We start from the raw sequence: 27628 nt of genomic DNA on the forward strand, positions 1-27628 counted from the left end.
GACAGGACCAGGACTAATACCTCTCAATATACTTCACGCATTCTTACTTATATATATGGACGCATGAAAATATTTGCAGTAACTCGATCGAGTCCTCTGGTCATGTTGTTATGCTATAGTTCCTCCGGATATATTCCCTATACAGCGCTTCAGTGTCTCTTCCACCAGTGTGGAGCGAAGCGACCAAACGAAGATCTAATTGGTAAATTTATCCACCATTGCAATATGATGGGAATATTCCGTCTTTGACTCTTACCCATTATTCAAGGCCACACATGTCATGCTATATCCATGGACGAATGGATCAATCATCCATGCATAGATTTATGTTAACACAATAGAGAAGTCAATTTTCCCTATATTTTCATGTCGAACGCAACATTTCGGAATTTAAGATAGGCACAACTTGTATATCTTACACATGTCTTACAAACATTTATCTAATTACAGATGCATGGATGTGCATGCGATTATATATACTCTACACGAGATACACCGTAAATGAAAAATGATCAGAAAGCTTAGAACGTAAAATAGAATGTAAATAAAAATAAAATTTCTCAAAAGTACACAATTTCTGTTGTGCCAAACATTCCTGAATAAGTACCTTTGTGGTGTGCCAAAAAATAGACAAAGAAAAATAAGGAAGTATATAAAAACTGAAAGGTGGGGACTAAGTAACTTGATAAGTACCTATTATATATTAAGAGTACATTAAAAGCTAACCAAAAAATTAAAAATGCTTTACAAAATCCCAACATCTAACCATTGATTTTTAAAGATAATTTCCATTAATAAATCCTGACCAACCTATTTCACAAACCCTATCCACCACCACACGCAGTACTGCGTAATGTGCCCAATCGAAAAAAATGCCCCAAAACAAGCCATAGCATCAAGTGTAAAAGCATCACACCGATGTCTCTTCCATATCCCTCGCGGCAACCATTCATTGTCTCTATTGTTTTGGGGCAGCTTACCAGGGCAATGGGGCAACAGTGAGATTGATGGAGCCTCTCCACTGGCTGACCATGTGTCTTCACTGTCATACCATAGTTCTCTTCCCTCTGGTATCCCTTTGCTGTTGCCATCCTCTCTACATGTACACAGGAATCTAGCCGAGCTAACATTGGTTATGCTTAGTTCTTACTGCACGTCAAAGAAAATAAAATGAAGCATGACAGTTTCAATGGATATGTATAATATTTAAATACACTCTAACTATCTTTACCTACTAATAAACCAGCGACCGCTTCTGATCGTACGTCGTCAGCAATTTTGCAGAAAAGCCCCTGAAGTTTTAAGCAATCAACCCGCAATCCTCAATATAAGTCGGCCGAGAGAGAAAGGAAAAAAAATAGCCCAACCACCGCACGGCGCTGCCTCCTCGATCCCATCTCGACCTCCAGCCCCACCCCGCCTCACCGCGTGCCGTCCTCCGCTGCCGCTCGCCACCCGTCCCCGCAGCCGCCACCTCTTGCCCCGCCCCGCCCCGCGCCGCCTCACCGCGCACCGCCGCCGCGCGTTGCCCGCCCCCGCCGCCGCAGCGTGCCGCCGGCCGCGCTCGCAGCCGCCCCGCTCGGCGCACCCACCTCGCTCGAGGTTGGGCGAGCGGGAAGTAGAGTTCGGGACGGCGGATCGGAATCCATCGACCGATTCTCTCTTTCTCTCCTCTCCCTTGGATTCCTGGAGGTGGTGGATCAATCTTGCCTTCGTGGTGGCGGCAGAACGAGCGCAGTGAGATCAGGTGGACTTGCTTCTGGTAATCTCAGTTTTGTTAGTAGCAAGTGGTCAATTTAGTGTTCATTGGCAACAAAAAGAAGTGAATGATATCATGCCATAATTTAGTGTTGCTTCCCGGTCCTGGATAGATGATGTATTGTACTTCTGCATAAGCTAGGAAATCTACAAATTGATTATCTGTAAACTATTTGTCCATACTTCTCCAAGATCTGAACATATACCATCTTTGCTGATCGATTTTATTACTAACTAGCAGATTCCTCCTGGTGCTTGGGACATTTTCGGCTGGATTGATTTACTAGCTACATCCAAGCAGGCCACTGGATTGATTTCATGAGGCTTACTAGCTACGTCCCAATCAAGATAGCTGACTTACTAGCTACGTCCCAAGCAGGCCAATCCAATATGTTGATCAATTTGATTGTTCTGACTGGAGGTCAGGAGTTCAGAAGGTGCGGCGTTCACACTAAATCGTACCCGGAGTTCTATAATTAGGTATGATTACAACTAGGAAGCTACCCTTCCTGGATAACTATTTTAGTACCTGTTTTTATTTACTGATGAGAACTAAATAAATTGGCTACTGTCATGTTTCTCCCTTAAAAAAAGATTCTGGTAGATGTGCTTGACAATAATAATGGTAATACCTAAAGGAGTTCTCTTGCTCTAAGTTAGCCCCTATATATTCTTAGCTACCATGTACTTGCGTTACTGGTTTGTGTTAAGGATTCCCCTACTGTTGCCAAGGCATCTGCAGAATTTTGTTATAGTACTAGCGGAACAGAAAAAGAGATCGATGGCATTTTTGAGCAGTTGAAATTTCTAGTGGCAAAACTGAGTAGTGGGACATAACCGGTGGCATAACTAATAAAAACCCCCCAAAAAAATCAATCGGCCATTAATTTACTGGACTCTATTTCAGTCTAATCAGTGGAGACTTAGAGAGTGGAAAAAATGTTTAAAAAACCTAATATAAAAATATGAAATATTTAGTTATTCTCTATATCCGAGAAAACAATAAAGAACTTTGTGTTAGGCAGTGCACTGCGGGAGTCTTTCCCACAGGTCCACCTTCTTTACCTTTCCGTTCTTTGAACTGGATCAGTTCTGATATTCTAACATTGTTGGAAAATCATTATCTTCTGTAAAGCCACATTTCATTTTATGATTTTTAGCAGAAGCTCACATCGAGGTCTTGGTGTGGGGCTGCTGGGGAAGGGAATGTCCTTCTACTTAGTGAAGGTCGTTGTTGCGGAGGCTGATTTTACCTTCTTTCAAGTGTTCTATTCTATTTAGTGCAATTGGTTCGAGTTAAACTAGCATCCGCCGTACAAATATTTGTGGGACATATTCAGTTAAATTTACCATTTTCTGTTCTGTTTTCATTACCCAGCGCTAAAATGTAGATGTTATGATGACCAATGACCATAAACTATACATGATTGAGCAAAGAATCACTCTGGTGACCCAGAGATACATGAAGCTTTAAAGAAGGGAGAAGATGCTGGGCTTGCCTTGGTTAGCAGCAATTATCATTTCATTTTTGTGTTTATCAGCATAAGCTAATATCTGGAAGTAGGGCTTCTTTACTCTGTACTCCTGCAATTTTTAATGTTCCTGGTGTCACTTTCCCCAGTACTCTTCTATAGCTATGTTTTGTGCTAAAAAGTAAAAAATTCAAACGTTTTGCAGTCACTACCAGCAAGTAATAGCACTGACTATTATTTTAAATAAAATATGAAATCAAGCTTTCAGCTGCATCTTTTAGCATCCTAGCGCACTCATCAACTTCAGAGTTACCATTGGGGTCACTGAAAGTGCGTTATATCGACTAGAGGGGGGTGAATAGGCGATTTTTATGGAAGTCTTCAAAACGTGAAAGTTTCGAAGACAAATGATAGAAATAAACCTATTACCATGCAGCGGAATGTAGACTACACTAGGCAAACCATAGTCAAGTATTCAATGAAGTGAAAGCACAATGACTAATAGCATCATGTAGTGAGGATCAGGTAGGAAGATATTACGAAGCCAAACAGAACACACAGTCACTCAGTGAAGACAAAAGATAGTGCAATCATACAATGACTTCACAAGGACCAACAGTAAGTAAAGGGAAGGGAAGGATGAAACCAGTGACTCGTTGAAGACAATGATTTGTTGGACCAGTTCCAGTTGCTGTGACAACTGTACGTCTGGTTAGGGCGGCTAGGTATTTAAACCTTAGGATACACAGTCCCGGACACCCAGTCCTGAACACGCAGCTCAGGACACCCATTCCTCACCGTATTCCCCTTGAGCTAAGGTCACACAGACCTCGCCCAATCACTCTGGTAAGTCTTCAAGGTAGACTCCCAAACCTTCACAGACTTCGTTCACCGGCGATCCACAATGTCTCTTGGATGCTCAGAACGCGACGCCTAACCGGCTGGAGGATTCATAGTCCTCAAGTGTAATAAGTCTTCAGATCACACAGACAAGAAGACTTAAGTGATGCCTGACACTCTTAGGCTCTGGGTGGTTAGGGCTTTATCCTCGTAAGGAATTCTCTCTCAAAGGCTTCGAGGTGGGTTGCTCTCAAACGACAAAAGCCGTACTCTAACTCTGAGCAGCCAACCGTTTATGGTTGTAGGGGGTGGGCTATTTATAGCCACTAGGCAACCCGACCTGATTTGTCCGAAATGACCCTGGGTCACTAAGGAACTGACACGTGTTCCAACGGTCAGATTTCAAACTCACGCGGCAGCTTTACTTGGGCTACAAGCAAAGCTGACTTGTCCGACTCTGGACAAGTTTCGCTCTCATAGTCTTCACTCGAAGACATAGGTTTTGGTTAAGCATCACTTCAGTCATTCTGACTGGTTCACTTGGACCCCACTTAACAGTACGATGGTTCCTATGACTCAACAAAGAAGAAACAGAACTACAAAAGATCTAAGTCTTCGAGCTCCATAGGTTTCATGCGATGTCTTCTCTTGTCATAGTCTTCAATGAGAATATCTTCATATACCACCTTTAACATCAATGTCTTCATACATTTTTAGGGGTCATCTCTGGTAGAAAAACCGAATCAATGAGGGACTTCTACCTGTGTTATCCTGCAATTCTCACAAACACATCAGTCCCTCAACTAGGTTTGTCGTCAATACTCCAAAACCAATTAGGGGTGGCACTAGATGCACTTACAATCTCCCCCTTTTTGGTGATTGATGACAAACTAGTTGAAGTTTTGAATGGGGAATATAATATGTGAAATTGTAAAGGATAAGGAATTGTCTTCATAAGTTGCAAGGGCTCCCCCTGAAGATGTGCATATAAGTAATTTGCTTTTGGAATGCAAATGCACATGGCAGGTTGTGCTTGTGGAGATCCTCTTCAACTTATGATGACAATCCACTCTGCATGTGAAGGTATGTGAAGATAATGACATGCATAATGGAAAATGGACGTCTGCAAAATGATCTAAGTGCGGAATTTATCGTCGCACATGCGGAATTTATCATCGCATCACAAAGTAGCAAATAAGTAGCAGATAACGATCGAGTTTAAGTGTTACAACTCAAAGAACCAAATGTATCAAAACGAGAGTTGTAAACACGAAGAAAAATATAAAGCACACGCCCATATGGACCCGCTTGAAGACTATCAAACTCATATGCTTCTCCCCCTTTTGTCAGTAAGGACCACAAAGGTTTGAAGACATAGAGCATCTACTCGTTCCCATGAAGAGTAGGTGAAGCAGCAGGATCATCGGTGGTATTCGGCGGTGCAGAAGAACTTGGAGCAGTGTCGAAGCGTGCTGAAGGAGGTGGCGGTGAAGCGACATCGTCTTCATCCTCGATCACTCTGGCATTCACAGTTGCAGTAGAGGAAGAGAACTCGGAGTCTTCAAGAGATGGAGTTCGTCGCTGTTGGGGAACGTAGTAATTTCAAAAAATTCCTACGCACACGCAAGATCATGGTGATGCATAGCAACGAGAGGGGAGAGTGTGATCTACGTACCCTTGTAGATCGACAACGGAAGCGTTTGGTTGATGTAGTCGTACGTCTCCACGGCCCGACCGATCAAGCACCGAAACTACGGCACCTCCGAGTTCTAGCACACGTTCAGCTCGATGACGATCCCCGGACTCCGATCCAGCAAAGTGTCGGGGAAGAGTTCCGTCAGCACGACGGCGTGGTGACGATCTTGATGTACTACCGTCGCAGGGCTTCGCCTAAGCACCGCTACAATATTATCGAGGACTATGGTGGAAGGGGGCACCGCACACGGCTAAGAATATGATCACGTGGATCAACTTGTGTGTCTAGGGGTGCCCCTTGCCTCCGTATATAAAGGATCCAAGGGGGGTGCGGCCGGCCCTAGTAGGAGGCGCGCAGGAGGAGTCCTACTCCTACCGGGAGTAGGACTCCCCTCCCTTTCCTTGTCCAAGTAGGAGAGGGGGGAGGAGAGAAGGAAAAGGGGGGCGCCGCCCCTCCCTCCTTATCCAATTCGGACTAAGGGGAGAGGGGGCGCGCAGCCTGCCTTGGCAGCCCCTCCTCTTCTCCACTTTAGGCCCATGAGGCCCATTAACCCCCCCGGGGGGTTCCGGTAACCCCCCCGGTGCTCCGGTTTTCCCGAAACTTCACCCGGAACACTTCCGGTGTCCGAATATAGCGTCCAATATATCAAATATTTATTCGACCAATTTCGAGACTCCTGCGTCATGTCCGTGATCATATCCGGGACTCCGAAACAACCTTCGGTACATTCAAAAACTCATAAACTCATAATATAACTGTCATCGAAACCTTAAAGCGTGCGGACCCTACGGGTTCGAGAACTATGTAGACATGACCGAGACACATCTCCGGTCAATAACCAATAGCGGAACCTGGATGCTCATATTGGCTCCCACATATTCCACGAAGATCTTTATTGGTCAGACCGCATAACAACATATGTTGTTCCCTTTGTCATCGGTATGTTACTTGCCCGAGATTCAATCGTCGATATCTCAATACCTAGTTCAATCTTGTTTACCGGCAAGTCTGTTTACTCGTTCCGTAATACATCATCCCGCAACTAACTCATTAGTTGCAATGCTTGCAAGGCTTAAGTGATGTGCATTACAGAGAGGGCCCAGAGATACCTCTACGACAATCAGAGTGACAAATCCTAATCTCGAAATACGCCAACCCAACAAGTACCTTCGGAGACACTTGTAGAGCACCTTTATAATCACCCAGTTACGTTTGTGACGTTTGGTAGCACACAAAGTGTTCCTCCGGTAAACGGGAGTTGCATAATCTCATAGTCATAGGAACATGTATAAGTCATGAAGAAAGCAATAGCAACATACTAAACGATCGGGTGCTAAGCTAATGGAATGGGTCATGTCAATCAGATCATAACTAATGATGTGATCCCGTTAATCAAATAACAACTCCTTTGTTCATGGTTAGGAAACATAACCATCTTTGATTAACGAGCTAGTCAAGTAGAGGCATACTAGTGACACTCTGTTTGTCTATGTATTCACACATGTATTATGTTTCCGGTTAATACAATTCTAGCATGAATAATAAACATTTATCATGATATAAGGAAATAAATAATAACTTTATTATTGCCTCTAGGGCATATTTCCTTCAGTCTCCCACTTGAACTAGAGTCAATAATCTAGATTACACAGTAATGATTCTAACACCCATGGAGCTTGGTGCTGATCATGTTTTGCTCGTGGAAGAGGCTTAGTCAATAGGTCTGCAACATTCAGATCCGTATGTATCTTGCAAATCTCTATGTCTCCCACCTGGACTAGATCCCGGATGGAATTGAAGCGTCTCTTGATGTGCTTGGTTCTCTGTGAAATCTGGATTCCTTTGCCAAGGCAATTGCACCAGTATTGTCACAAAAGATTTTCATTGGACCCGATGCACTAGGTATGACACCTAGATCGGATATGAACTCCTTCATCCAGACTCCTTCATTTGCGGCTTCCGAAGCAGCTATGTACTCCGCTTCACATGTAGATCCCGCTACAACGCTTTGTTTAGAACTGCACCAACTGACAGCTCCACCGTTTAATGTAAACACGTATCCGGTTTGCGATTTAGAATCGTCCGGATCAGTGTCAAAGCTTGCATCAACGTAACCTTTTATGATGAGCTCTTTGTCACCTCCATATATGAGAAACATATCCTTAGTCCTTTTCAGGTATTTCAGGATGTTCTTGACCGCTGTCCAGTGATCCACTCCTGGATCACTTTGGTACCTCCCTGCTAGACTTATAGCAAGGCACACATCAGGTCTGGTACACATCATTGCATACATGATAGAGCCTATGGCTGAAGCATAGGGAACATCTTTCATTTTCTCTCTATCTTCTGCAGTGGTCGGGCATTGAGTCTTACTCAACTTCACACCTTGTAACACAGGCAAGAACCCTTTCTTTGCTTGATCCATTTTGAACTTCTTCAAAACTTTGTCAAGGTATGTGCTTTGTGAAAGTCCAATTAAGCGTCTTGATCTATCTCTATAGATCTTAATGCCAATATGTAAGCAGCTTCACCGAGGTCTTTCATTGAAAAACTCTTATTCAAGTATCCCTTTATGCTATCCAGAAATTCTATATCATTTCCAATTAGTAATATGTCATCCACATATAATATCAGAAATGCTACAGAGCTCCCACTCACTTTCTTGTAAATACAGGCTTCTCCAAAAGTCTGTATAAAACCAAATGCTTTGATCACACTATCAAAGCGTTTATTCCAACTCCGAGAGGCTTGCACCAGTCCATAAATGGATCGCTGGAGCTTGCACACTTTGTTAGCTCCCTTTGGATCGACAAAACCTTCTGGTTGCATCATATACAACTCTTCTTCCAGAAATCCATTCAGGAATGCAGTTTTGACATCCATCTGCCAAATTTCATAATCATAAAATGCGGCAATTGCTAACATGATTCGGACAGACTTAAGCATCGCTACGGGTGAGAAGGTCTCATCGTAGTCAATCCCTTGAACTTGCCGAAAACCTTTTGCGACAAGTCGAGCTTTGTAGACAGTAATATTACCGTCAGCGTCAGTCTTCTTCTTGAAGATCCATTTATTCTCAATTGCTTGCCGATCATCGGGCAAGTCAACCAAAGTCCATACTTTGTTCTCATACATGGATCCCATCTCAGATTTCATGGCTTCAAGCCATTTTGCGGAATCTGGGCTCACCATCGCTTCTTCATAGTTCGTAGGTTCATCATGATCTAGTAGCATGACTTCCAGAACAGGATTACCGTACCACTCTGCGGACTCACTCTGGTTGATCTACGAGGTTCAGTAGTATCTTGTTCTGAAGTTTCATGATCATCATCATTAGCTTCCTCACTAACTGGTGTAGGTGTCACTGAAACAGTTTTCTGTGATGCACTACTTTCCAATAAGGGAGCAGGTACAGTTACCTCGTCAAGTTCTACTTTCCTCCCACTCACTTCTTTCGAGAGAAACTCCTTCTCCAGAAAGTTTCCGAATTTAGCAACAAAAGTCTTGCCTTCGGATCTGTGATAGAAGGTGTATCCAATAGTTTCCTTTGGATATCCTATGAAGACACATTTCTCCGATTTGGGTTCGAGCTTATCAGGTTGAAGCTTTTTCACATAAGCATCGCAGCCCCAAACTTTCAGAAACGACAACTTTGGTTTCTTGCCAAACACAGTTCATAAGGCGTCGTCTCAACGGATTTTGATGGTGCCCTATTTAACGTGAATGCGGCCGTCTCTAGAGCGTATCCCCAAAACGATAGCGGTAAATCAGTAAGAGACATCATAGATCGCACCATATCTAGTAAAGTACGATTACGATGTTCGGACACACCATTACGCTGTGGTGTTCCGGGTGGCGTGAGTTGCGAAACTATTCCACAATTTTTCAAATGTACACCAAACTCGTAACTCAAATATTCTCCTCCACGATCAGATCATAGAAACTTTATTTTCTTGTTACGATGATTTTCAACTTCACTCTGAAATTCTTTGAACTTTTCAAATGTTTCAGACTTATGTTTCATTAAGTAGATATACCCATATCTGCTTAAGTCATCTGTGAAGGTGAGAAAATAACGATATCCGCCACGAGCCTCAATATTCATCGGACCACATACATCTGTATGTATGATTTCCAACAAATCTGTTGCTCTCTCCATAGTACCGGAGAACGGTGTTTTAGTCATCTTGCCCATGAGGCACGGTTCGCAAGTACCAAGTGATTCATAATCAAGTGGTTCCAAAAGTCCATCAGTATGGAGTTTCTTCATGCGCTTTACACCGATATGACCTAAACGGCAGTGCCACAAATAAGTTGCACTATCATTATCAACTCTGCATCTTTTGGCTTCACACTATGAATATGTGTGTCACTACTATCGAGATTCAATAAAAATAGACCACTCTTTAAGGGTGCATGACCATAAAAGATATTACTCATATAAATAGAACAACCATTATTCTCAGATTTAAATGAATAACCGTCTCGCATCAAACAAGATCCAGATATAATGTTCATGCTTAACGCTGGCACCAAATAACAATTATTTAGGTCTAATATTAATCCCGAAGGTAGATGTAGAGGTAGCGTGCCGACTGCGATCACATCGACTTTGGAACCGTTTCCCACGCGCATCGTCACCTCGTCCTTAGCCAATCTTCGCTTAATCCGTAGTCCCTGTTTCGAGTTGCAAATATTAGCAACAGAACCAGTATCAAATACCCAGGTGCTACTGCGAGCATTAGTAAGGTACACATCAATAACATGTATATCACATATACCTTTGTTCACCTTGCCATCCTTCTTATCCGCCAAATACTTGGGGCAGTTCCGCTTCCAGTGACCAGTCTGCTTGCAGTAGAAGCACTCAGTTTCAGGCTTAGGTCCAGGTTTGGGTTTCTTCTCTTGAGTAGCAACTTGCTTGCTGTTCTTTTTGAAGTTCCCTTCTTCTTCCCTTTGCCCTTTTTCTTGAAACTAGTGGTCTTGTTGACCATCAACACTTGATGCTCCTTCTTGATTTCTACCTCCGCAGCTTTCAGCATTGCGAAGAGCTCGGGAATAGTCTTATTCATCCCTTGCATATTATAGTTCATCACGAAGCTCTTGTAGCTTGGTGGCAGTGATTGGAGAATTCTGTCAATGACGCAATCATCTGGAAGATTAACTCCTAATTGAATCAAGTGATTATTATACCCAGACATTTTGAGTATATGCTCACTGACAGAACTGTTCTCCTCCATCTTGCAGCTATAGAACTTATTGGAGACTTCATATCTCTCAATCCGGGCATTTGCTTGAAATATTAACTTCAACTCCTGGAACATCTCATATGCTCCATGACGTTCAAAACGTCGTTGAAGTCCCGATTCTAAGCCGTAAAGCATGGCACACTGAACTATCGAGTAGTCATTCAGCTTGCTCTGCCAGACGTTCATAACATCTGGTGTTGCTCCAGCAGCAGGCCTGGCACCCAGCGGTGCTTCCAGGACGTAATTCTTCTGTGCAGCAATGAGGATAATCCTCAAGTTACGGACCCAGTCCGTGTAATTGCTACCATCATCTTTCAACTTTGCTTTCTCAAGGAACGCATTAAAATCAACGGAACAACAGCACGAGCCATCTATCTACATCAAACATAAACAAGCAAGATACTATCAGGTACTAAGTTCATGATAAATTTAAGTTCAATTAATCATATTACTTAAAGAACTCCCACTTAGATAGACATCCCTCTAATCCTCTAAGTGATTACGTGATCCAAATCAACTAAACCATGTCCGATCATCACGTGAGATGGAGTAGTTTCATTGGTGAACATCACTGTTGATCATATCTACTATATGATTCACGCTCGACCTTTCGGTCTCCGTGTTCCGAGGCCATATCTGTATATGCTTGCTCGTCAAGTATAACCTGAGTATTCCGCGTGTGCAACTGTTTTGCACCCGTTGTATTTGAACGTAGAGCCTATCACACCCGATCATCACGTGTGTCTCAGCACGAAGAACTTTCGCAACGGTGCATACAGGGAGAACACTTCTTTGATAATTAGTGAGAGATCATCTTATAATGCTACCGTCAATCAAAGCAAGATAAGATGCATAAAAGATAAACATCACATGCAATCAATATAAGTGATATGATATGGCCATCATCATCTTGTGCTTGTGATCTCCATCTCCGAAGCACCGTCGTGATCACCATCGTCACCGGCGCGACACCTTGATCTCCATCGTAGCATCGTTGTCATCTCGCCAATCTTATGCTTCCACGACTATCGCTACCGCTTAGTGATAAAGTAAAGCATTACAGCGCGATTGCATTGCATACAATAAAGCGACAACCATATGGCTCCTGCCAGTTGCCGATAACTCGGTTACAAAACATGATCATCTCATACAATAAAATTTAGCATCATGTCTTGACCATATCACATCACAACATGCCCTGCAAAAACAAGTTAGACGTCCTCTACTTTGTTGTTGCAAGTTTTACGTGGCTGCTACGGGCTTAAGCAAGAACCAATCTTACCTACGCATCAAAACCACAACGATAGTTTGTCAAGTTGGTGCTGTTTTAACCTTCGCAAGGACCGGGCGTAGCCACACTCGGTTCAACTAAAGTTGGAGAAACTGTCACCCGCAAGCCACCTATGTGCAAAGCACGTCGGGAGAACCGGTCTCGCGTAAGCGTACGCGTAATGTCGGTCCGGGCCGCTTCGTCCAACAATACCGCCGAACCAAAGTATGACATGCTGGTAAGCAGTATGACTTATATCGCCCACAACTCACTTGTGTTCTACTCGTGCATATAACATCAACATATAAAACCTAGGCTCGGATGCCACTGTTGGGGAACGTAGTAATTTCAAAAAATTTCCTACGCACACGCAAGATCATGGTGATGCATAGCAACGAGAGGGGAGAGTGTGATCTACGTACCCTTGTAGATCGACAACGGAAGCGTTAACTTGGTTGATGTAGTCGTACGTCTCCACGGACCGACCGATCAAGCACCGAAACTACGGCACCTCCGAGTTCTAGCACACGTTCAGCTCGATGACGATCCCCGGACTCCGATCCAGCAAAGTGTCGGGGAAGAGTTCCGTCAGCACGACGGCGTGGTGACGATCTTGATGTACTACCGTCGCAGGGCTTCGCCTAAGCACCGCTACAATATTATCGAGGACTATGGTGGAAGGGGGCACCGCACACGGCTAAGAATATGATCACGTGGATCAACTTGTGTCTATTGGGGTGCCTCTTGCCTCCGTATATAAAGGATCCAAGGGGGGGTGCGGCCGGCCCTAGTAGGAGGCGCGCAGGAGGAGTCCTACTCCTACCGGGAGTAGGACTCCCCTCCCTTTCCTTGTCCAATTAGGAGAGGGGGAAGGAAGGAAGAGAGGAGAGGGGGGCGCCGCCCCTCCCTCCTTGTCCAATTCGGACTAGGGGGAGAGGGGGCACGCGGCCTGCCCTGGCAGCCCCTCCTCTTCTCCACTTTAGGCCCATGAGGCCCATTAACCCCCCGGGGGGTTATAGCCGTCCAATATATCAATCTTTATGTCTCGACCATTTCGAGACTCCTCGTCATGTCCGTGATCACATCCGGGACTCCGAACTAACTTCGGTACATCAAAACTCATAAACTCATAATATAAATGTCATCGAAACCTTAAGCGTGCGGACCCTACGGGTTCGAGAATAATATAGACATGACCAAGACACGTAACCAATAGCGGAACCTGGATGCTCATATTGGCTCCCACATATTCTACGAAGATCTTTATCGGTTAGACCGCATAACAACATACGTTGTTCCCTTTGTCATCGGTATGTTACTTGCCCGAGATTCGATCGTCAGTATCTCAATACCTAGTTCAATCTCGTTACCGGCAAGTCTCTTTACTCGTTCCGTAATACATCATCTCACAACTAACTCATTAGTTTCAATGCTTGCAAGGCTTATGTGATGTGTATTACCGAGAGGGCCCAGAGATACCTCTCCGACAATCGGAGTGACAAATCCTAATCTCGAAATACGCCAACCCAACATGTACCTTTGGAGACACCTGTAGAGCACCTTTATAATCACCCATTTACGTTGTGACGTTTGGTAGCACACAAAGTGTTCCTCCGGCAAATGGGAGTTGCATAATCTCATAGTCATAGGAACATGTATAAGTCATGAAGAAAGCAATAGCAACATACTAAACGATCGGGTGCTAAGCTAATGGAATGGGTCATGTCAATTAGATCATTCACCTAATGATGTGATCCCGTTAATCAAATAACAAGTCTTTGTTCATGGTTAGGAAACATAACCATCTTTGATTAACGAGCTAGTCAAGTAGAGGCATACTAGTGACACTCTGTTTGTCTATGTATTCACACATGTATTATGTTTCCGGTTAATACAATTCTAGCATGAATAATAAACATTTATCATGATATAAGGAAATAAATAATAACTTTATTATTGCCTCTAGGGCATATTTCCTTCAGTCGCAGCACGGCCCTTCGAGGAGGTGTGGAGTCAAACTTGAAGCGTTCAGAGAAGCCATTCTCTTGAAGATCATCTTCAGAGCACATCAGCGTCAGCCCTTTCCATGTGCGTCGAGAGGTTTCATGGGCAACAAAAGCATTCTTGGTGGCAAGATTGCGAATGCGGTTGACATCCACCAAGAGGCTTTGCATTTGGCGCTTCAACCAGTCATGATGCCTATCATGTTTCTAATGAAGAGCCACCAGAAGCTCTCGGTCATTAAAAACACGAGTGCGCTTCTTGGGTCGTTGGGCAATTGTGCTGTCGGTGGCTTCAGTAAGGGCAGGATGTGGTGCACGTGTAGTTCCAGCCAAAGGATACACACGAGTGACTGCTTCAACTCCTTCAATGTTCTGAGAAAAACTTTGATGCTCCACATTTTGAAGACTTAGAGGTTCCTTAGCAGGCTCAGGATAAATGGCTTCAACAGACATATCCACATCAGGTAGAAAGATCCGATGATTGCGAGCAGATGGCTGATATGAGATAGCGGAGTGGAGTTTAATCAGCCGCATTATCCATGGAGCGTAGAACTTCAAGCCGAAAAGATCAGAGCCTGATGCAGCAAGTTGGCGGATGAAGAAGTCCTGTGCATTGAAGCATTTGCCATGAAGAATATAGAAGACCAAGGTCTTCATTGCACCTTCCAGCTTGGCATGTGGAGAGTGTCCTTTGGTGGGCCAGAGAGTTCGCCTTATGATGTGATAAATAGTCCTTGGCAGATACTCAAGGTCTTCAACAAAGAACTCTTTGGGATATGCAGCATCTTGGGGCAATGGCTTCATCATACTGAGCATCTGACTCATGTTGGGTTCAGGCTTCTGAAAGATGCTCTCCACAGCTTTACTGTGAATCTGACAGCCAGTTTCGTAGAGATCGCCAGGAGTGGGTAGACCAGTGAGCTCAATGATGTCAAAGGCTTTGGCTTCGTGATGAACGTTTCCTGTCATCCACTCCAGGACCCAAGTCTTCGGATCTCTGTTGTACCCGCGGATGTGAAGTGTGGCATAGAATTGGAGCAGCAACTCTTCATTCCAATGCTCTTGGTCGGTGACGAACGACAGCAATCCAACCTCTTTGAAGCAATCCAGAGCTTCTTCCAAACAGGGTAGACCAGCTATTGCTTCAATGTCAAGACACTTGTGTGGGAAGATGCGACCTTGATTATATAGAATGCAGGAGTAATAGCTTCGCTGCGGATAGCTCTAGAACCGATCAGATGATATTCTTTCCCTTGAGTAGGGGTTCCTGGAGCTATTGAAGAAAGTGTTGTCTGCTTTGAAGCCATTGACATTGAAGGATCCAGGTGCTGATGCAGGACCTGGAAACCTGGGCAATCCTGGGATTGGCTTCTGTACCTGAGGCCTGTGCTCAACATGATAGTCGAACTGAGGACCAGCAGCAGGCGCAGGAACAGAAGCAGTGGGATCAGTGGCTTCGCTGACTTCTGGTGCTTGGGTTGGTGAAGGCTCCACATTAGCTTCAGCCATGACAGCGTCAGTGGCTTCATTGGTGTTGGTGGTGGTAGCCTCAAGATTCTCGACCTCCACTTGACGAGCTGGAGGGTCGGTCACAGTCACGTTCTCCTCGAGAACAGCTTCTTGGTGGGACGGGGGAGTAGCAGCTTTTGGGTTTTCTTCTTCATCGGCTAATGCAGCCGGAATGTCTTCAGCAGCTTTAGCTTCAGACTCAGAGACTGGAGGCCTTGGTCCTTTGCGAAGCCTGCGTAACGCTGGCGACGCCTGTGGAGTTGGAGTTGGCTGGGCCTCAAAGTCTTCTTCCTCTTGTGCTTGTGAGCGATCAGCCCATGATGCATCCTGAGCAATTGGCGTCAAAGGACGACCAATGCTAATGAGTTTGCTGTGCGTTAGCACAGGCGATGATACCTGTTGGTGCTCGAGCTGAGGAAGAACTGCATCATCTTCAACATGGTCATGGTGACCAATGTCTTCAGCAGCGATGGGATCAGCTACTGGGAAGTCTGCAGCGTCATGAGCCTCTGTGAAAGCAGGCTCATGGACAGTCAGTTGACGTTCTTGAGGTTCAGCGTCAGGGCGAACCATGGAGATGGGTTCAACAATCAAGGGATCTGTGGGAGCAGCCCGTTCCTTCTTGGTCTTCCGCTTCTTCTTGGAGGGAGCAGTGGCAGAGGCTTCAGGATGTTTCCTCTTTCTGGCTTCAACCTCAGCAGTCCTCGTTTTCTTCAGCTCTGAAGCGGTTAACCGGACCTTTGGCTTCGAGCCAGTCATGCTAGTTGGGAAGACAATGGATCTTCTTCCTGCCTTGGTGCGTCGGGTTCGGCCATAGCGGGCTTCTTCTTCTTCTTTGCAGCCATCTTGGGGTCAATGCCAGGACGCCCAAGGGCCTTGCGCTTCTCAGCCTCATTGTAGGCTTGCACACACTTGTCAGCCAGGCTCTTCATGCACTCACGAGAGCCTTGAGCTTCTTCACACTTCTTGAGAAAGGCTTCTTTAAGGTCGTGAAGCATGAGCTTAAAGTTCTTGACCTCTTGTACACTAAGATTGGCCATATGCTTCTTAAACTCTGCCTTTTCATAGTCAATCTTTTGCTTCAGTTCGACAATGCGCTGAGCGAGAGCTAGCTCTGAAGCAATGGCGCCATGGAAGGCGACACTGAGACCAATGGGAAGTTGCAGGTCTTCGAAGCTGAGGTTGGGCATTTCAAACCACTCATCAACGAAGTCGTGGATGATTGCCACGTCAAAGAGAGGCAAATTGTTGAAGATTTCTGCTTCTTCTTTGCTCTTGATCAGCTGCTCAAGAGCGTCATCTGCAAGATCTTCTTCACTGGATAGATCAATGGCATCATTGCGCAGAATAGCAGCAGCTGTCAGTTCTTGGATGGTGTGTGGCAGAGGCATCTTGACCTTCTGGGGCTTGGAGATGCGTGACAAATCTTCAAACTGCACACTGTCTTCAGGAGGTGCAGTGGCCAATGGCTTCGCCCGTGAGATTTTTGGTGCAGAGACATGCTTGGAAGCTTTTGGCTGCTTCGGTTTCTTTGGCTTCGGCGCTGCAGGCGCTTCATCTGAGTCAGCGTCATCTGCAGGCTCATTCACGGCAGTCCCTTGAACCACGATATGGGTGATGAGACCTTCAAGGTTGTAGAAGGGCCCAAGAAGATTGGGTTCAGCTTCGCGAGTTCCATCGGCACGGGGAGCAGAGGGACCAAGGTTGAAGTCTAAACCCAAAGACTTCTTGTTCTGCTTCGCTGAGTTCTTGGCAAACTGGAAGTTGCGCTTGAACAGATTGTCGTCACGGCACCATAGTAGTGACGATGGGTGTGCATCTGCAGGCTGTGGCCCACGGACCACGCAGGGATAGAAGCCTTGTTCAATGGCTTCTTCTCTGGACCTGGGTTGAATATTCTTGTATAGGATGTCTCCCCACGGTCACTTGATGGCATTTTTCTCAGCATATTCTTGGGTCACAAACCGGTATTTGAACCATTGTTCTGCCCAATATCTTCGAATCCACTGGATTCGGGTCTTGCACTGATTATAATCCTCTTCAGGATCTGTCTTGTAAAGTTCTGAGAGGTCATCAGGCAGATCTCTTGATGTTCCGCCACGACGCTGTCTGCCTCCCTTCCTTGCAGATTTCTCTGAAGCCATGAATTTTAAACTGAAAGGCTTCAATACGTTCAAAGGTTTCAAAGGTTTTCGCTTGCTGGACAAACAGGAACTGGCTTCGGGAGAATTTATATGATGTTGTAAGTATTCTGCAAATGAATGCAGACTATGGGAACCAAGGGATTCTCCCACGGACATGTACCTGTGACAGCATTAAGGTGCGAGGGAAGGGGAAGAGGTCATATGCATTCTCAGAAGATTTTGAAGATAAATCAGTTTAGAAGACATTGACCTCATCGTGCGAAGACATTCACTCATAGATAAGGAGTTGGTTCCAGATTTGTACGAATCCAGAGATCAGTACAAGTGAGGAATCTAACTACTTTGTGAAGCATAAGTGAATATACTAGGCATGTTATGAGATGCAGTATGAAAGAGATCCAACTTGTGTGAATAGAAACTGCTTGTGGTAGAAAGTGACAAAGCTATAGGATCAAAGGGGCCGTAAAAAGGAAGTTTTATTTACCACATGAAGAACTGCTAGACGGAGTGGAAGAGGAGGCCGAGCAGTTCGATCTTCCCTGCCCTAACTTGGCGACGGAGGACACCTACGGCGACGGCGGAGAAGATGATGTCCACGGTCGGCGTGAAGGCGGCGTCGGAGAGGTTGCGGCAGCGAAGCGCTTCGTCGCCGGCGTCGTCAAGGGCTAGCGGTGGCGCTATGGTTCGTGCGAGAGTGGAAGAAGAGATAATGACTGCGGTGAGGCGCGTATTTATAGGTACAGGGGCGGCTCAGTGTTATTACACAGGTGCCCCTGGCGATTCACATCTGAGGAACACGTGGCCATCATGCAGCATGTCGGAGGTTGTTCCACGTCCCACGCACGCCTGGATTGTCGGGTGGTCATTCCCACTTCTCTGGGTTTCAGGTGAAGGAATGAGCATTGAAAACAGACTTAATGTTTGTCTCTGTATCTTCTGCTGACAAGGACGCAGAGAAGACATTCGACAGTTTCAGTAGAATGCATATGACTTGGAGAGATAGAGTTTGAGATAGAAAGCATATAGAGGTTAGGGTCCGATCACATTCACTTAGTTCAAAAGACGAAACACGAAGACATAGCTATAAGTGAATGCTGTAGAGGACAGAACACTAGTATATATATATATTCAACATAGTGAAGATAATCATGAAGACATGTTGAAATTGAAGCCAAACCAAATGTGAGGACATAGCAAATGTAACGCCATGAGTGAAACACTTCAAACAGAACCTTTGGTGGTGGCGTTACCCACCGTATAGGAAGTATTAGACCCAGACACGGCGCACAATTATCGTGGCGCTCCGAAGTCAAATTCCATATTGATATATTCACACTTAGAATGTATGTCTTCATTGATTGAGGATATACTTTACTTTGTGTGTTGCACATCTAAGTCATCAATATGCATAAGTGTTAGGATGTGTGCCTGATCACAGGACATTTGAGGATTCCAAGATATTTAGCTCACACCGTAACTTGCAAAACCTCTTCTCATCCAAGGGCTTGGTGAAGATATCTGCCAATTGTTCTTCAGTGTTGACATGTATGATATCAATGTCTTCCTTCACAACATGATCTCTGAGAAAGTGATGACGAATTTCAATGTGCTTTGTCTTCGAGTGCTGAACTGGGTTGTTGGCAATCTTGATGGCGCTTTCGTTGTCGCAGTAGAGTGGCACTTGCTTCGGATGAATGCCATAGTCCTTGAGTGTTTGCTTCATCCACAGAAGCTGAGCGCAGCAAGATCCAGCAGCAATGTATTTAGATTCAGCAGTGGAGAGAGATACACAGTTCTGCTTCTTTGAAGACCAACATACAAGTGATCGTCCCAGAAAATAAAATGTGCTTGATGTAGACTTGCGATCCACCTTGTCACCAGCATAATCAGCATCCGATAATCCAACCATATCAAACTCTGAGCCCTTTGGATACCATAATCCTAGAGTTGGGGTGTGAGTCAAATATCGAAGAATTCGCTTCACAGCTAAGTGATGCGACTCCTTTGGTGCCGCTTGGAATCGAGCACACATGCAAACACTAAGCATAATATCTAGCCTAGATGCACATAGATAAAGTAAAGAACCAATCATGGAGCGGTATACCTTTTGATCGAACTCTTTACCATTGTCGTCGGGACCCAGATGATGTTTGGCTGGCATTGGCGTCGTGAAGCCTTTGCAGTCTTGCATACCGAACTTCTTCAGGCAATCTTTGTGATACTTCTCTTGAGATATGAAGATGTCGTTGCGTTGTTGTCGTATTTGAAGACCAAGGAAGAACTTCAGCTCTCCCATCATGGACATCTGATATTGCTCTTGCATCATATATCCAAACTCTTCACTGTACTTCTGATTGGTGCAGCCGAAGATGATGTCATCCACATATATTTGGCACACAAATAGTTCACCATCATATGTCTTCGTGAAGAGAGTGGGGTCGAGGGAACCAGGTATGAAGCCTTTTCTCTTCAGGAAGTATTTGAGTGTGTCATACCAAGCCCGAGGGGCTTGTTTGAGGCCATACAGTGCCTTGTTGAGCTTGTATACCATGTCAGGATGTTTTGGATCTTCAAAGCCAGGCGGTTGTGCAACATACACTTCTTCTTCAATCTTGCCATTGAGAAAAGCGCTCTTCACATCCATTTGATATAGAAGTATGTTATGATGATTTGCATAGGCCAGCAGTATGCGTATGGCTTCAAGTCGAGTCACAGGAGCAAATGTTTCATCGAAGTCAATGCCTTCCACTTGAGTATATCCTTGAGCAACGAGACGAGCTTTGTTTCTGACAACTTGACCATGCTCATCTTGCTTGTTGCGGTATATCCATTTGGTGCCTATTATATTGTGCTTCCGAGGATCAGGACGCTTAACCAGTTCCCATACATTATTCAGCTCAAACCGTTGAAGCTCTTCTTGCATAGCTTGAATCCATTCAGGTTCCATGAAGGCTTATTCAACTTTCTTGGGTTCTGTTATTGAGACGAATGCGAAGTGCCCACAAAAATTTGCTAGCTGAGTTGCCCTTGAACGAGTGAGCGGACCAGGTGCATTGATGCTATCAATTATTCTCTCAATCTGCACTTCATTGGCAACACGAGGATGTACAGGGCGAGGATTTTGCTCTTGCTGATCATTGTCGTTGTTAGAGGGATTGTCTTCAGGCTGAGCATTGTCTTCAGGTTGATCAGGTGCGGAGATGATAAGTTCCTCTTCAGGTTGAGCTTCAGAGGGTATGATTTCTCCAGTTCCCATTAGTTTGATTGATTCACTGGATGGAACTTCATCTAGCACATTTGGCAGGTGCTCTCTCTGTGAACCGTTAGTCTCATCGAACTGCACATCCACTGTTTCAACCACTTTATAATGAAAGAGATTGAAAACTCTGTAGGAGTGCGAATCCTTTCCATATCCAAGCATAAAACTCTCATGTGCTTTTGGTGCAAATTTTGAAGTGTGATGTGGATCCTTGATCCAGCACCTGGCGCCAAATACTCTGAAGTAACTGACATTTGGCTTCTTGCCAGTAAGGAGCTCATAAGATGTCTTGTTCAGAAGCTTGTGAAGATAAACACGATTGATTGTATGGCATGCAGTATCAATGGCTTCAGGCCAGAATTTTCTTGGAGTCTTGTATTCATCTAGCATCGTTCGGGCCATCTCAATGAGTGTTCTGTTCTTGCGTTCAACGACGCCATTCTGCTGTGGCGTGTACGGAGCTGAGAATTCATGTGTGATGCCCAAAGTATCAAGATATGTATCAAGGCCAGTGTTCTTGAATTCAGTGCCATTGTCACTTCTGATGTGCTTTATCTTGGCGCCATAGTTGTTAATTGCTCGATTTGCGAAGCGTCTGAAGACATCCTGCACTTTAGTCTTGTAGAGGATTATGTGCACCCAAGTATATCTAGAATAATCATCAACAATGACAAAGCCATAAAGACAAGCAGTAGTAGTAAGAGTTGAGTAATGAGTGGGACCGAAAAGATCCATGTGGAGCAGTTCGAAGGGTCGAGTGGTTGTCATGATTGTCTTCGAGGGATGTTTGGCCCTCGTCATCTTTCCTGCTTCACAGGCACCGCATAAGTGATCTTTCTTGAACTTGACACCCTCGATGCCTATGACATGCTTCTTCTTCGCAAGGGTGTGGAGGTTCCTCATGCCAGCATGCCCTAGCCTCCGATGCCAGAGCCAGCATTCTGAAGCTTTTGCTAGAAGACATACGGCAAGCTGTGGTCCTGCTGAGAAATCTACCACGTACAAATCATCTTTCCGATACCCTTCAAACACTAGAGACTTGTCAGATTCCATTAGAACAAGGCAACGATATTTTCCAAACATTACGATCATGTTCAAATCGCAAAGCATTGAGACAGACATTAAGTTGAAGCCAAGGGATTCAACAAGCATGACTTTATCCATGTGTTGATCCTTTGAGATTGCAACTCTACCTAGGCCCAATACCTTACTTTTACCAGTGTCAGCAAATGTGATGTGACTCTTGTCGGATGGACGTAAGGTTGAGTCCATAAGAAGGCTTCTTTTGCCAGTCATGTGATTGGTACACCCACTATCAATAATCCATTCTAAAGACGCTGGTGTCGTACCCTACAGTGCAGTTAGGGGGATAGGCTTCACGAAGAGAATTGTGAAGCAAAAACATTTGACGAACCAGTGGGTTATGAAAGCTTAGATCCAGATTAGGACTAATAGGGAGAGTAGCAAGTGATTCAGGGACAAAGTACATAGTAAGACCATTCGGGCATTTGATCTCGCGCCCTACAAGATGTTTAAGGTCCCCAGCAATAGCGTCAGACGATTTTGGTTTTCTGCTGGAGACCTTTTCCTACAAAAGAGAGTTAAGCTTTCTTAGCCACCCACATCTTCAAGGGTGGCTTAGAAGCAATAAGTCTAAGTGCAGCGTCTGAGAACTTTGCCTTTGGAGACCTAGCAAAAAGTCTTGCAGGCGGACAATAGTACTCATAAGAATAAGCAGAATAGTTCTTGGTCTTATGAACATGGCGGTTCGATGAACCGCGCTCATATTCATAGGCCTGAGTATGGTTTCCCTGAAACACATTTGCATTAGCGTGACTCAGGTGAGTCCTCTGTCTGTATGAAGCCTTTGGGCCGTATGAAGCCTGTGGTCTGGGGTTTGTCTTCTTCACCTGTGGTGTCATGACAACATTCACAGGAAGATTTTCCAAACACCTTTTCGGCACCCAGATCTTCTTCATAGGCGGTCCATTCCTGTAGTTAGTACCAATATACCTGGCAAACACTTCACCATTCTGCTTCTCAAACAGTTTATAGTTTGCATCAAAGGTTTCATCAATGACAATGGGATTAGCATAAGTGAAGCCAGATAGATTGGATGGATCTGCTGAAGGTTCCTTTGCAGCAACCCATGTGGTTTTGGGGTACTGCTCAGGTTTCCAGTAAGAGCCATCAGCATTCATTTTCCTTACGAACCCAACACCCTCTTTCCTCGGGTTTCGGTTCAGGATCTGCCTTTTGAGGACATCACATAGTGTCTGATGCCCTTTAAGACTTTTGTACATCCCTGTTTCAAGCAATGTCTTCAACCTAGCATTCTCATCAGCAATAGCAGTGGTATCCTCAGCAGAGGGGTTAGTTCCCACATCAACAGTTGAAGATATTGCAACAGTAGCAGCAGTAGAACATTCAGCAACAGAAGTAGCATTATCACGCTCAATGCATTTAAGACATGGTGGTTCAAATCCTTCCTGAGCGGAACTGATCTGTTCGGCGCGAAGTGACTCGTTTTCCTTTTGAAGATCTTCATGAGCCGCTCTCAATTTCTCAAGATCTTGCTTCCTTTGAAGATAATCATAGGAAAGCTTTTCATGAGAAGTTGAGAGCGTTTCATGACGACTTTCAAGTTCCTCATACTTAACGTGAAGATTTTTTATGTCTTCAATTAAGGACTCAGATCGAGTCATTTTAGCGCCTAACAGATCATCGCTTTTGTCTAACAGTTTTTGAATATGTTCCATAGCTTTCTGTTGTTCAGTTGCAATTTTAGCAAGTGTTTTGTAGCTGGGTTTTGAATCACAATCAGAGTCATCTTCACTAGATGTTTGATATTGAGTAGCGCGTGTGTTTACCTTGGCACCGCGTGCCATGAAGCAGTAGGTAGGAGCGGAGTAGTCCTTGTCATTTGCATCGGTGTCAGTGATGAAGTCATTGTCTTCAGTGTTGAAGATGGACTTGGCAACGTATGTTGTAGCCAGACTAGCAACGCCAGAATCGGACTCCTCCTCAGACTCCACCTCCGCCTCCTTAGAAGCGGACTCCTCCTCTGAATCCATTTCCTTGCCAACAAACGCACGTGCCTTGCCAGATGAGCTCTTCTTGTGTGATAAAGACTTTGAGGAAGACTTGGAAGAAGACTTTGAGTATTTCTTCTTCTTCTTGTCGTCAGAGTCATATTCCTTGCTCTTCTTCTTCTTTTTGTTCTCATTGTCCCACTGCGGACACTCAGAGATGAAGTGTCCCGGTTTCTTGCACTTGTGACATGTTTTCTTCTTGTAGTCATGAGCAGAAGCTTCATCATTCCTTGAGCTAGATCGTGAAGACTTTCTGAAACCTTTCTTCTTGGTGAATTTTTGGAACTTCTTCACAAGCATAGCAAATTCCCTTCCAATGTCTTCAGGATCATCAGAACTGCTGTCAGATTCTTCTTCAGATGAGGAGACAGCTTTTGCCTTCAAGGCACGAGTTCGCCCATAGTTTGGACCGTAGATATCTCTTTTCTCAGAAAGCTGAAACTCATGTGTGTTGAGCCTCTCAAGTATGTCAGACAGATCGAGTGTCTTGAAATCAGGACGTTCTTGAATCATCAAGGCTAGGGTGTCAAACAAACTGTCAAGTGATCTCAGTAGTGTCTTGACGACTTCATGCTTGGTGATCTCAATAGCGCCGAGGGCTTGAAGCTCATTTGTGATGTCAGTGAGTTGATCAAACGTGAGCTGGACATTCTCATTGTCATTTCGCTTGAAGCGGTTGAAGAGGTTGCGAAGGACACTGATTCTCTGATCTCTCTGAGTTGAGACGCCTTCGTTGACCTTGGAGAGCCAGTCCCAGACTAGCTTAGATGTTTCCAAAGCACTCACGCGGCCATACTGTCCTTTGGTCAGATGACCACAGATGATATTCTTGGCAGTAGAGTCCAGTTGAACGAACTTCTTGACGTCAGCAGCAGTAACACCTTCTCCAGCCTTGGGAACGCCGTTCTTGACGACATACCATAGGTCGACGTTAATGGCTTCAAGATGCATGCACATCTTATTCTTCCAGTAGGGATATTCAGTTCCGTCGAAGACGGGGCACGCAGCGGAGACTTTAATTATCCCTGCAGTCGACATAGCTAAAACTCCAGGTGGTTAAACCGAATCACACAGAACAAGGGAGTACCTTGCTCTGATACCAATTGAAAGTGCGTTATATCGACTAGAGGGGGGTGAATAGGCGATTTTTATGAAAGTCTTCAAAACGTGAAAGTTTCGAAGACAAATGATAGAAATAAACCTATTACCATGCAGCGGAAGGTAGACTACACTAGGCAAACCATAGTCAAGTATTCAATGAAGTGAAAGCACAATGACTAATAGCAGCAATGTAGTGAGGATCAGGTAGGAAGATATTATGAAGCCAAACAGAACACGCAGTCACTCAGTGAAGACAAAAGATAGTGCAATCATACAATGACTTCACAAGGACCAACAGTAAGTATAGGGAAGGGAAGGATGAAACCAGTGACTCGTTGAAGACAATGATTTGTTGGACCAGTTCCAGTTGCTGTGACAACTGTACGTCTGGTTAGGGCGGCTAGGTATTTAAACCTTAGGACACACAGTCCCGGACACCCAATCCCGAACACGCAGCTCAGGACACCCAGTCCTCACCGTATTCCCCTTGAGCTAAGGTCACACAGACCTCGCCCAATCACTCTGGTCTTCAAGGTAGACTCCCAAACCTTCACAGACTTCGTTCATCGGCGATCCACAATGTCTCTTGGATGCTCAGAACGCGACGCCTAACCGGCTGGAGGATTCATAGTCCTCAAGTGTAATAAGTCTTCAGATCACACAGACAAGAAGACTTAAGTGATGCCTGACACTCTTAGGCTCTGGGTGGTTAGGGCTTTATCCTCGTAAGGAATTCTCTCTCAAAGGCTTCGAGGTGGGTTGCTGTCAAACGACAAAAGTCGTACTCTAACTCTGAGCAGCCAACCGTTTATGGTTGTAGGGGGTGGGCTATTTATAGCCACTAGGCAACCCGACCTGATTTGTCCGAAATGACCCTGGATCACTAAGGAACTGACACGTGTTCCAACGGTCAGATTTCAAACTCACGGCGGCAGCTTTACTTGGGCTACAAGCAAAGCTGACTTGTCCGACTCTGGACAAGTTTCGCTCTCATAGTCTTCACTCGAAGACATAGGTTTTGGTTAAGCATCACTTCAGTCATTCTGACTGGTTCACTTGGACCCCACTTAACAGTACGATGGTTCCTATGACTCAACAAAGAAGAAACAGAACTACAAAAGAACTAAGTCTTCGAGCTCCATAGGTTTCATGCGATGTCTTCTCTTGTCATAGTCTTCAATGAGAATATCTTCATATACCACCTTTGACATCAATGTCTTCATACATTTTTAGGGGTCATCTCTGGTAGAAAAACCGAATCAATGAGGGACTTCTACCTGTGTTATCCTGCAATTCTCACAAACACATCAGTCCCTCAACTAGGTTTGTCGTCAATACTCCAAAACCAATTAGGCGTGGCACTAGATGCACTTACAGTCACTTTTCTCAAGAAATCTGGAAAGAAGCGAGGATTCTCAAGTAAGATAAGTCTGCTTACAAAAATTTGCCTACTGGAAAGTAGATAGAGACTCATGAAGTAAGAAGACATGCCTACATATTATACATAGCAGGCTTCTGACTTCTCTGATTCTGCAAGCCTTGAGGCTGTGAAACATCTATGCTAGGTTGCCACACTTCTGCCACCTTCATTTGATGAGGTACATTCAGATTCGGTTTGTTTATTACTTTATAGATGCTTCTCTTCTCATTACAGTGTTGGGCAATTTGATGAGAAATTATCTTCTCTTTGATGGTCCAGGTTCAGCGTTCACTGCTATGAAAGAAGAAGGCAGATATTTTCCTTGTGGAATTGCCAGTAGAATGGCAGTGAGAACAAGTAAAAATCTGCAACAGGCAATACATTATTTTGAAGCTACATGGAAAGCAAAGTAAGCACATGGATCCCTCATTTGAGAGTGGGGGTTAAACTTCCCTGGACTTCTCCCTTAATTCTTACTGCAGTCTTTTTATTCACATTTCCTATTGTGTAGTTGGTGACAATGAGGAATTGTTATCCACTTGAGAAAATAAAGATTAAATCGATGATGCTCTCAAAAGTAAAATGACTTTCTGAGCTGAATAGAGACATTGTGAGCATCAATATAGAACTTATAAACCTTTTTCCTTGTTTGTTATAATGATATTTTCATTTTCCTATGTATATTAAACTTGAGAATATTATTCTGCATTACTTCAACCGTTACTTTTGATGTGTTTGCAGTATGACTATGGTTCCCACTCAAAGTAGAGGACGAACAAACTTTTTTGAAGTAGGGGTCAAAAACTAAAAATCCA

At 44.5% G+C, this 27628-nt stretch overlaps 1 long non-coding RNA gene across 1 annotated transcript; it reads left to right on the plus strand.

Annotated features, from left to right (window-relative positions):
• The first annotated feature begins 1360 nt into the window (after positions 1-1360).
• Positions 1361-27628, plus strand: LOC125521663. Its single transcript, XR_007289367.1, has 4 exons — positions 1361-1747; positions 2000-3550; positions 26771-26991; positions 27093-27628. It is a non-coding gene; the product is annotated as an uncharacterized LOC125521663 (long non-coding RNA).

Source organism: Triticum urartu, chromosome 7, assembly GCF_003073215.2.
Source record: "Triticum urartu cultivar G1812 chromosome 7, Tu2.1, whole genome shotgun sequence".
Taxonomy (NCBI): Eukaryota; Viridiplantae; Streptophyta; class Magnoliopsida; order Poales; family Poaceae; genus Triticum; species Triticum urartu.